Genomic DNA, 9339 nt, shown 5'->3' with positions numbered 1-9339 from the left:
CAAGTAGTGAAGGCGTTAACAGCCAAACCTCCAGCTTCCTGATAAAGACACCAGCTCAGGACTATAGCAGCCACCTTGCCCAAGTTCCCAGCCTTTGGACATGCCAGCTCACAATCACGGATTAAATTATTCAAATCTTTTTTGTTGTTGTTTACCTTTTTTTTCCTTTACTGAAAATAGATTTTTTTCAGACAACATATTCTGATTGCGGTTTCCCCTCCCCTTATTCCTCCCAGTTCCTCCCCACTCTCTGCACCCTGGCATCTGCACCCTTTCTGTCTCTCTTTTGAAAACAATCAGGCATCTAAGGAATAATAAAATAATACTAAGATGAAACAAACCGAACAAATCAGAGTAGAACACATCAACCAGAAAAGGAGCGGACGAAAAAGCACCAGAAACTCATTTAGATGCAGAGACACACCTGTTCGCACACCCAGGCATCCCCTGAAAACAAAATACTAGAAGCCATTGTATATATGCAAAGGACCTCTTAAGTTAAAAAAATGCCCTGACTTACCATTAAAAGACAAAACCCTCCAAAGATGCTGTTGAGTTAGTTTTGTGTTAGCCATCTACTGCTGGGCATGGGGTCAGCCCTTAAGAGAAGCTTGTTTCTCCAATGAAAAGTCCCTTGGGGAAAACAAAGTTTTCATCAGATAGCAAGTGCCTATCTGTTGGAGATGGTGTCTGGGTCAAGAAAAGGGAGTTTTGTTTTGTTTCCTTTTTCTTTCTCCTTAGGAGCACCTGGTGCAGACCTGGGCAGGCCCTGTGCATGCTGCCTGTCTCTGGGAGTTCATGTGGAGTCTAGAAGGCCTGTTTCCTTGGTGCCCTCCATCCCCTCTGGCTCTTACACTCTCTCTGCCTCCTTTTCCTCAGAGTTCCCAGAGCCCTGAGAGGAGGGATTTGGTGGAGACATCCCTTTTAGGGCTGAGTGTTCCAAGGTCTGTCACTCTGCATATTGTCTGGCTGCCGGTCTGCTGCAGGAGGAAGCCTCTCTGATGATGGTTGAGCAAAGCCGGGATCTATGAGTGCAACAGAATGTCCTTAGGAGTCACAGTATTGCTGTGTTCCTTTAGCAGAAGAGGAGTATTTGGTTTTTCCCCTGGCCTATCTCATCTCAGGCTCTTGGCCACTCAAGCAGTGTTGGGTGTGGGCTCCATCTCACGGGGTGGGCCTTTAGGCGAATCAGATGGTGGTTGGTTACTCCCACAGGCTTGTACCACTACTGCACCCATGTATCTTGCAGGCAGGTCACCATTGTAGATGGAAGGGTTTGTAACTGGCTTGGAGTTTACCTTTCTTCTTTGGTAGCATGCAGAGTACTTTCCAGTACCATGAACACCAGTCCAGGGGGGTGAAGGCTCTAGGGGAGCACCAGCTCAACCTCTCTGTGCCCAATAAGTCATATAGGCACTGTCTTCAGCTACAGACCCTTACCGTCAATTCACAGAGAATCACCTCACCTTGGCAATTGCCTGGGCTGTTTGGGGGTTCCCATGGGACACCCTTGGACAAGAACTTGATTAGATGTAACCCATTCCTGGTACTAGAAGCTTCATTTGATGTGGAGAGATGGCCAGTTGGGGCTCTGTCTGCCTTGCTCTTGCTAGGCAAGTGCCCTACCACTGAGATAAATCTCCAACCCTCCTCTTTTGTTTTTCAAGATAGGGTTTCTCTGTGTAACAGCCCTGGCTATTCTGGAACAGCAGTGTAGACCAGGCTGGTCTTGAACTCAGAGATCTTCCTGCCTCTGCCTCCTGAGTGCTGGGATGAAAGGCATGAGCCACCACACCTAACACTCATTGGTATTCCTTAACTTTGGATTTTTAATGTAACTTTGTGACTTCCCTATCCTCTCACCTTAGTTGATTCGAGCTTTTACATGTTTTTCCTTTTCTTTTTTTTTTGGTCATTTGTAAGAGTTTATATTTTGGAGACATTAAACTTTCATAATTTATATCTGGGAATCAAACTTGGGTCCTCTGCAAAAGCAATATATTTGCTTAACTACTGAGCCATCTCTCCAGCTCCCAATCCTTGTTGTTTTGTGAAGGCAGGGTCTCAGTTTGTAGCCCAGGTTGTCCTGTAGCTCACTGGGTAGCCCAGGCTGGCCTTGGACTTCTTGATCTTCTTCTCCCACTTCCCAAAGGCTAGGATTGCAGATGTGTCCACCATGCCTGCTCTTTAACATCATAAGTTGCTTATGTATTTGGAGATGAGGAGAACATGGCGATGGGAAGAAAGCGAATTACCCATTTTGGAATGGACAGATCAGGAGAGGGATGTGGTGGACAAGTGTGTGTGCTGCTCTGGTGAGCGGCTCAGCTACAGCAGTGCAGCTTACTCAGGCTTACTGCTCATGCATGTGGGTCTTTCCTGAGCTGCTTGGGTTTCTGTACAGCGTGGTGGCTCCTTCTAAGAGAGGACCATCCTGAGAGCAAGGTGAAAGAGCAAGACTTTATGGTCTAGCCTTAGGTAATACTGCCTCATATCTACCACCTTCTGTGGGTTGAGATAGTTAGAGTCTCTCTGGAATCAAGGGGAGGGAACATAGACTTTATCTCTAGACTTGGCTATGGAAACATTCTAGAAGACTCTGGGACAGATAACAAGGTTACTATCTTTAGAGGGTCCATTATGCCAGTGAGAGTCATCTATGTTATAAGGTAGTCATTATTTTCTAGGTTTTGCTTTTTTTTTTTAACATGGATCTCATATAGCACAGGCTGTGTAAGCACAGCTGACCTGATCTGATGCTCTCGCTTCCACTTCTACAGTGCTAGAATTACAGGCGTGCAACATCACCTGTCAGCTTACTTGCTTACTTTTAAAATTGTTGTATAGTTTCCCTCCCCTACCCCGACCTGTCTCCCTTCCTTCCTTCCTTCCTCCCTCCCTCCCTCTCTCCCCCTCCCTCTGGTTTCTTGTGTAGCCCAGGCTGCCTTCAGACTTATTATGTAGCCAAAGCTCTGGCTGGGTCCGTTTCTTAGGCTGGGCTGAGTGGTCATCCCCAACGGCTCATCTGTATATTGGAGTCAGTGGGATACGTCCTGCTGCTGTGTTGCCAAACAAGATTGATACACCTGAGTTGGACTTTCTCTCCTACCTGAAAACATATTAAAAACAAACAAACAAACAAACAAACAAACAAACAAGAGAAAGAACATAAAAATGTGTGACATGCCTAAGGCATATGAGATCTCAGAAGATCTGCTTTTTTGATTTTAAAAGCAACCTTTAATGTATCTGTGGCCAGATGGCTCCACAGCTTAATCGCACTTGCCACACAAGCTCGGCACCCTGGATTAGGTCCCAGAAGTCCACTTAGAAACCTCCACATCATGCTACTTTATTCTCTCTCTCTCTCTCTTCTCTCTCTCTCTCTCTCTCTCTCTCTCTCTCTCACACACACACACACACACACACACACACATACATTATGTATACACAGACAATGATATCTTTAAAAAACAAGAATATATGTAGTTTGGAGCTGGTGAGATGGATCAGTGGATAAAGGTACTTGCCACCAAGCCTGATGACCTGAATTTGACTCCTTGGAACCAGATGATGGAAGAAGCGAACAATTCCTACAAGCTGTGTCTTACTCCCACACACCTGCCAAGGTACAGATACTCAGAGAGAGCTGGTCCTTCCTGATTACCCTTGTCAGTGGCTTACTGGGGTAGTCCCAGAGCCTACACATAAGCAAGCACGTTAACACCTCCCCTTTCCTCTTCCCCTGAGTCCTGGTTTTTATACCTGCTGTTCTGATGTAATTATTAATTATATCCCTTTCCCTCTCAAACGAACTAAGTCGGAAATAAATATGAACAGCTTCCCATATTCAGGGACGGATCCCTGACCCACCTAGGCAGGATCCAGACTGCTGGCCAACTGTTTGTGTACAGAGGAGAAATGGTGACCATGGATGTGGGGAACTAAGAAACCTGAAAACCCCCCACTTATAGGAATATAGCACCCCAAATACACAGTGTTTGGTTCTGAGGGGTAGGTCAGGAGAAACAGGTCGTCATACCATTGAGTTTATGGGTAATGTTTTGATCTGTGGTTTTGTTTTGCAGGAAAATACTTGGCAGATAACTAATAAACTCTCATGCAAGGAGTTGGAAGATCCATGTCCTGGAGAACTGTTGTATGAGAGACGGGTTTTTCTGGTTTGAAGAAAACAAACCAGTATCTATACTTGGGGTCTACCAACTGGAAGGTCCTGGCTTCCAGCAGGGATTTCCCCCCCACAGTACTATGATGATCAGTTCTGCAGTATTTACTTCTAGGTGTAATATTGTTAATGGTTTTCAAATGTAATTATTGTATTTGTACACTGTTCCTTCATTCCAGTAAGGCACTTAGACACTTGAGTTTTAGTATTTTTCATTCCTGAAACGGATGTAATTTAAATTGTGGTATGTAAATTTAATAGTAGTACTGTTGAATGGCACAATGCTTACAGAGATAGAGTGCATTTTGTCAATATATAAAGTTTAAATATAATGTTGATAGTTATCATAAAGGGGGTGCCGCACATCAAGAACCTTAAATGGAACCAGAAGAAAACAACAACTTACTTTTCTTCACTCCTGACTATGTTTTCCTCTAGAGCTAAAGGAAACTTCTAGCTTCAGTTTAGTGGGTTAAATTCAGAAACTATTTCAGAAAAAAAACATTCTAAAGATACTGCATATTCAAAGAGAAGTATTAATTACCACTTTTTAAAAAGCTTTTTTTTTCAAACTGCAAATTTCATAAAAATGCAAACTGTGTAAACAGGGCCTCTTATTTTTATAACTTGTGTAATAAGGGAAAAGCAATTCATATTTAAAGTTTAAGTAGATTAATTATATCCAGGAGTACAGAAGATGTTGAAATTTTGCCTGACCCCATGCCCGGTCTCTGCAGTTTAGCAAATGTGGAGATTGCTAAATCATCAGATCAAAACCAACATGATTTTTAAAGTTTCAGGATTTTCTGTAGTTGAACTGGTTAACACTTTTGCATAAATTGCTCAGATCAGAGGGGCCTGTCTCATCTAGCAGCCAGGAGTCCCTGTTTTTTCTTTACTCACAAGAATCAAAACACTGAGAGTAAGGACTTTAGAGGAAAAATAAAATAGTTCCCTGTTTCTATCCAAAGGAGAGTTTTAAACTTATCATTTACATATTTGGGAAGGAAGAAAGAAGCTTTATAAATGAAATTCTATCGACCTTGTTGTTCTATGTATATTTTTGGAATGATTTTAAGATTCAGTGTACAAAACTATGAATCTTACTGTTCTTGGGGAATGGAAAGCAGAGTCAGAGCTGTGGCCTTGAAGCTCAGTAAATTTAGTCACAAGTCTGGGGCAGGGGCAGGGTGTGCCCCACAGGACGGGAATCGGAACATTGTCAAGTGAGTCTAAAGATTAAGTCTTCCAGGAAGCCACATGTCATTTTCAACAGAGAACAGCTCCTGCTCCAGGCTCTCCTATTTAATAACTCGATTGAGGTGGGGTGCGCAGCGCGATGCTGAATTTCATTTTGTATTCACTCATATTTGACAAAGATCTTCAGCTCCTTTCAATTCCAGAATCAAATTAAAAATTTTTAAGTCTTACTTCAACAGTGAGATTTCAATTGTCAGCTCTTTCTGGCGAGCTTTGTAGATTAATTTAAGTTCTCTTCAATCAATGCTTGCTACCAAAACAATGTCCAAGATGATCCGTTTTACCTGCGAATAAGTCATACTATTTGAAACAGGCTCTTGCCTAGTTCCCCAAAGCAGCCTGGCTTTGAAGGTTGTTTTGAACAAACTAATTTGTTCACAGTAAGTTTGGTTTTGAAACCAAAACGAGAAATAAAATGTAGAACTTAAGTCTAATGGAACATGGGGAAATGAAAACTTCAGCCAATGGAGAGAAAGAAGCAGAAAAATGAAACTTATCTAGAATGTGATTATAAAATGTTTTTAAGTAGTCAATTCATGGAAAAATATTGAATATTAACACAAAAGCATATTAAAATGTATAAATATTACTGTTTCTCACGTCTTTCTCTTTATATCTTATTTTATATAGCTTTAGAATGAATTGGTCATTAAATACACGGTGTTTCTTTCCAGAATAGTTTTATTATTGATATTGTAAAAGTGTAATTAAAGATAGAGATTTGACTAGTCTCTAACATTATTCAAATGTTTCAGGAATCGAATTCAAAACTATGAAGAACTCCTGTAATCCCTTAATTGACTTTTGTGAAATGAAATGGCAGTTGGCAACCTCAAAATTAAGACTTGAATAAGAATGGGTGGTTCCTTCTGTTTCAGAAACTGGGTCAAATAGCATATGCCCGTATCAGGGATGGAGATGTGGGTGTTGGGTTTGGTTTTAATCCTGTAGGCTTTCGTCTCCTGTTAGAGCTGTATCTGCAGCACTGTGGGATAAGAATTCACGTTCTGAGATGCGGTCCTAATCAAGACAAGGTTTCAGTTATCAGTGTCTTTCCAGTCAGGGTCCCTTTTGTCCAAACAAAATGGGTTAGCGCACAGGACAGGGAGCTAAATTAAAACAAAGTTCTGGTGAGCCAGAGAGCTGTTCCGCTGTGAACCAGCTGTCCCAGGTCTCTGCCACCAGGACATCCCTGCCACCAGGACATCCCCACCATGATGATCTCTACCCATAAACTGTGAGCCATAATAAAACTTCCTTTTCTTAGGGTGCATGCTGGCTAGTTTTTATATCAACTCAATACAACTATAGTCTCTGATATTGAGAAAATGCCTCTGTAAGATTGGGCTGTAGCCAAGCCTGTAGGGCATTTTCTTAATTAGTGATTGGGGGTGGGCCCATCCTGTTATGGGTGGTACCACTCTATTATTCAGGTGGTCCTGGGTTTTATAAAAAGCGGACTGAGCAAGTCAGTAAGCAGCATCAGCTCCTGCCTTCAGGTTCCTGCCCTGTTTGAGTTCCTGTCCTGACTTCCTTCGATAATGGATTAGAGTATGGAAGTGTAATCCAGATAAACTCTTTTCCTCTCCATCTTTCTTTTGGTCATGGTATTTTATCACAGCAATAGCAACCCTAACTAAAACAGAAATACCAGACTAGTACCAGGATTAGTAGGGTACTGCTATGACAGACTGATTATGTTGTTTTGGGGAGGATTGTGGAAGGACTTTGGAACTTTGGATGAGAGGAGCCATTGAGTGTTCAAAGCTTGGCAAGCTGTTCTGTGGGACCTTGGAAGATAAGAATGTTGAAAGCAATGCAAATGACAGAGGCCTGGCTTGTGAAGTTCCAGAGGGAAGTTTAAAAATTACTTAAAGACTGTCAGGGCCATTGCCTATTTCCTATTTTGAATTAAGATTCTGTGGTTCTGGAAGCTGGGGCTAAAGAATCAGGGGTGATGAACAAGAGACCAGCACCACTGAAGTGAAATCATTGTTTTACTGGGACAGTTGATGCCGTCAGCTGGGGCTGAGGAATTAGCAGTGATGGATGAGGGATCAGCATCATTGAGGTGACATCTTCTGGGAGGTGTTTCCTGAGAGCACCCAAAACTTGTTTTCCAGAGGCAACCAAGGTTGTCCCTAGAGCTGGCAACCAAACTTGATAGTGTAAGAGTCACCACCCAGGTGGTACTGGTTCTGAAGGCATGATGAAGGGGTCATGAAGAGCAGCTGAGGCTCGGTACTGTGAGAGACCAGGAGAGGCCACTGGTGAAGGTGCAGCCTCAGTAGCAGTTGAAGGCCCAGGACTGAAGGGGTCATGCAGAGAAGCTGAAGCTTGACCATGAAGAGTTTGGTTACTTCTCTGGCTCTGCCCTCCATGGCTCTGCCCACGGTGAAGAGACCCCAGGAGAGGCTAGTGGTGAAAAGTGCAGCCCAGTTGCAGCAAGAAACCCAGAGTTTTGGATATGTTGGTACCATGGGACGACCGTCAAGAACAGCAAAGGTGAAATAGAGCCTGAACAACCTTAGAACACAAGCTGTGTGCTGCATAGGGCAGAGCCACGGAGGGCAGAGCCAGAGAAGTGACCTAAGCCCCTTGGAGGAGCCAAAAAGATCATGAGTGAATCCCAGATACTGGACACTGATTTATTTTGCACTATTGGAGTTTGATTTTGCTTTGTTCAGATTGTGGCCATGCCCTGGTCCTTCCCTCTTGAAGTAAAAAAGCACTTAATATATTTTTGATTTTACAGGAGGCCCTAGTTGGGAGACTTTAAACTCTTAAAAAGAGACATTGGTTTACAGAGAATTTGGATTTTAAAAAAGACTGCATATTTAAAGTTTGAGTTTGTAAGGCTATGGGGATTTTTAAGTTCATAAAATGTTTTATACTGTGATGTCTTTTTTTTTGGGGGGGGTCCGTTTTGTTTTTGGAGACAGAGTTTCTCTGTGTAGCCCTGGAATTTTCTCTGTAGATCAGGCTGGCCTCAAATTCCTGCCTCTGCCTCCCGAGTGCTGGGATTAAAGGCGTACGTACGCCATCACCACCCAGCTATACCGTGATGTCTTTATTAATACGTGATCTTGGTGATGAACAAGAAAGGAAAGGTGGTGGCTTTAACAGTGATGTGTTTGTGTGTCAAGTTGAGAAGGGGTCAGTTATGCTGGCTGGTTTTATATCAACTTGACATGAGTTAGAGTCATCTGAGAGGAGACAACCTCAATTAAGAAAATGCCTCCATGAGATCAGGCTGGAGGCAAGCCTGTAGAACATTTTCTTAATGATTGACAGGGAAAGGCCCACCCCATTGTGGGTGGGGTCATCCCTGGGCTGGTGGTCCTGGGTTCTGTAAGAAAACAGGTTGTGCAAGCCAGTAAGCAGCTTCATGACTTCTGTCAGCTCCTACCTCCAGGTTCCTGCCCTGTTGGAGTTCCTGCCCTGACTTCCTTCAGTGGTCATGGTGTTTCATCACAGCAATAGTAACTCTAAGACAGGTGTGCTTGTCAGGTCATGTGTCAACAGCAAGAAAAGTAACTAGTAAAAACCAAAACAATTCAAGCTTTTTAGACAGTGGTTTTGGGAACCAAGAGTTAACTCTCGCAAGGGCTGGTTTTACTCTCCCGTAGGAAGAGTTGGCTCTTGTGTTGTCCTTGGCATTTGGAGAGCTCGTACAATGAAAAAACGTGCTGCTTTCAATGTTAGCACAGCTCTGAGTGGTAAGACGCTCGCACTCTGAGAGCTACCTGGGCACTAGGACCAACTTAGGGAGGACAGAATCACCCATGCTGTGAGCTTCTCCCTTTCTTACCCCTGTCTGAGCTCTGAATCACATACTGCGTGTTCTGTTTGAATCTGGATGAGTCAAGCACTCGCAGGACTGCCATCTCTCC

Source organism: Onychomys torridus, chromosome 2 (assembly GCF_903995425.1).
Source record: "Onychomys torridus chromosome 2, mOncTor1.1, whole genome shotgun sequence".
NCBI classification, from domain to species: Eukaryota; Metazoa; Chordata; class Mammalia; order Rodentia; family Cricetidae; genus Onychomys; species Onychomys torridus.
Note: the sequence above shows the minus strand (reverse complement) of the source record.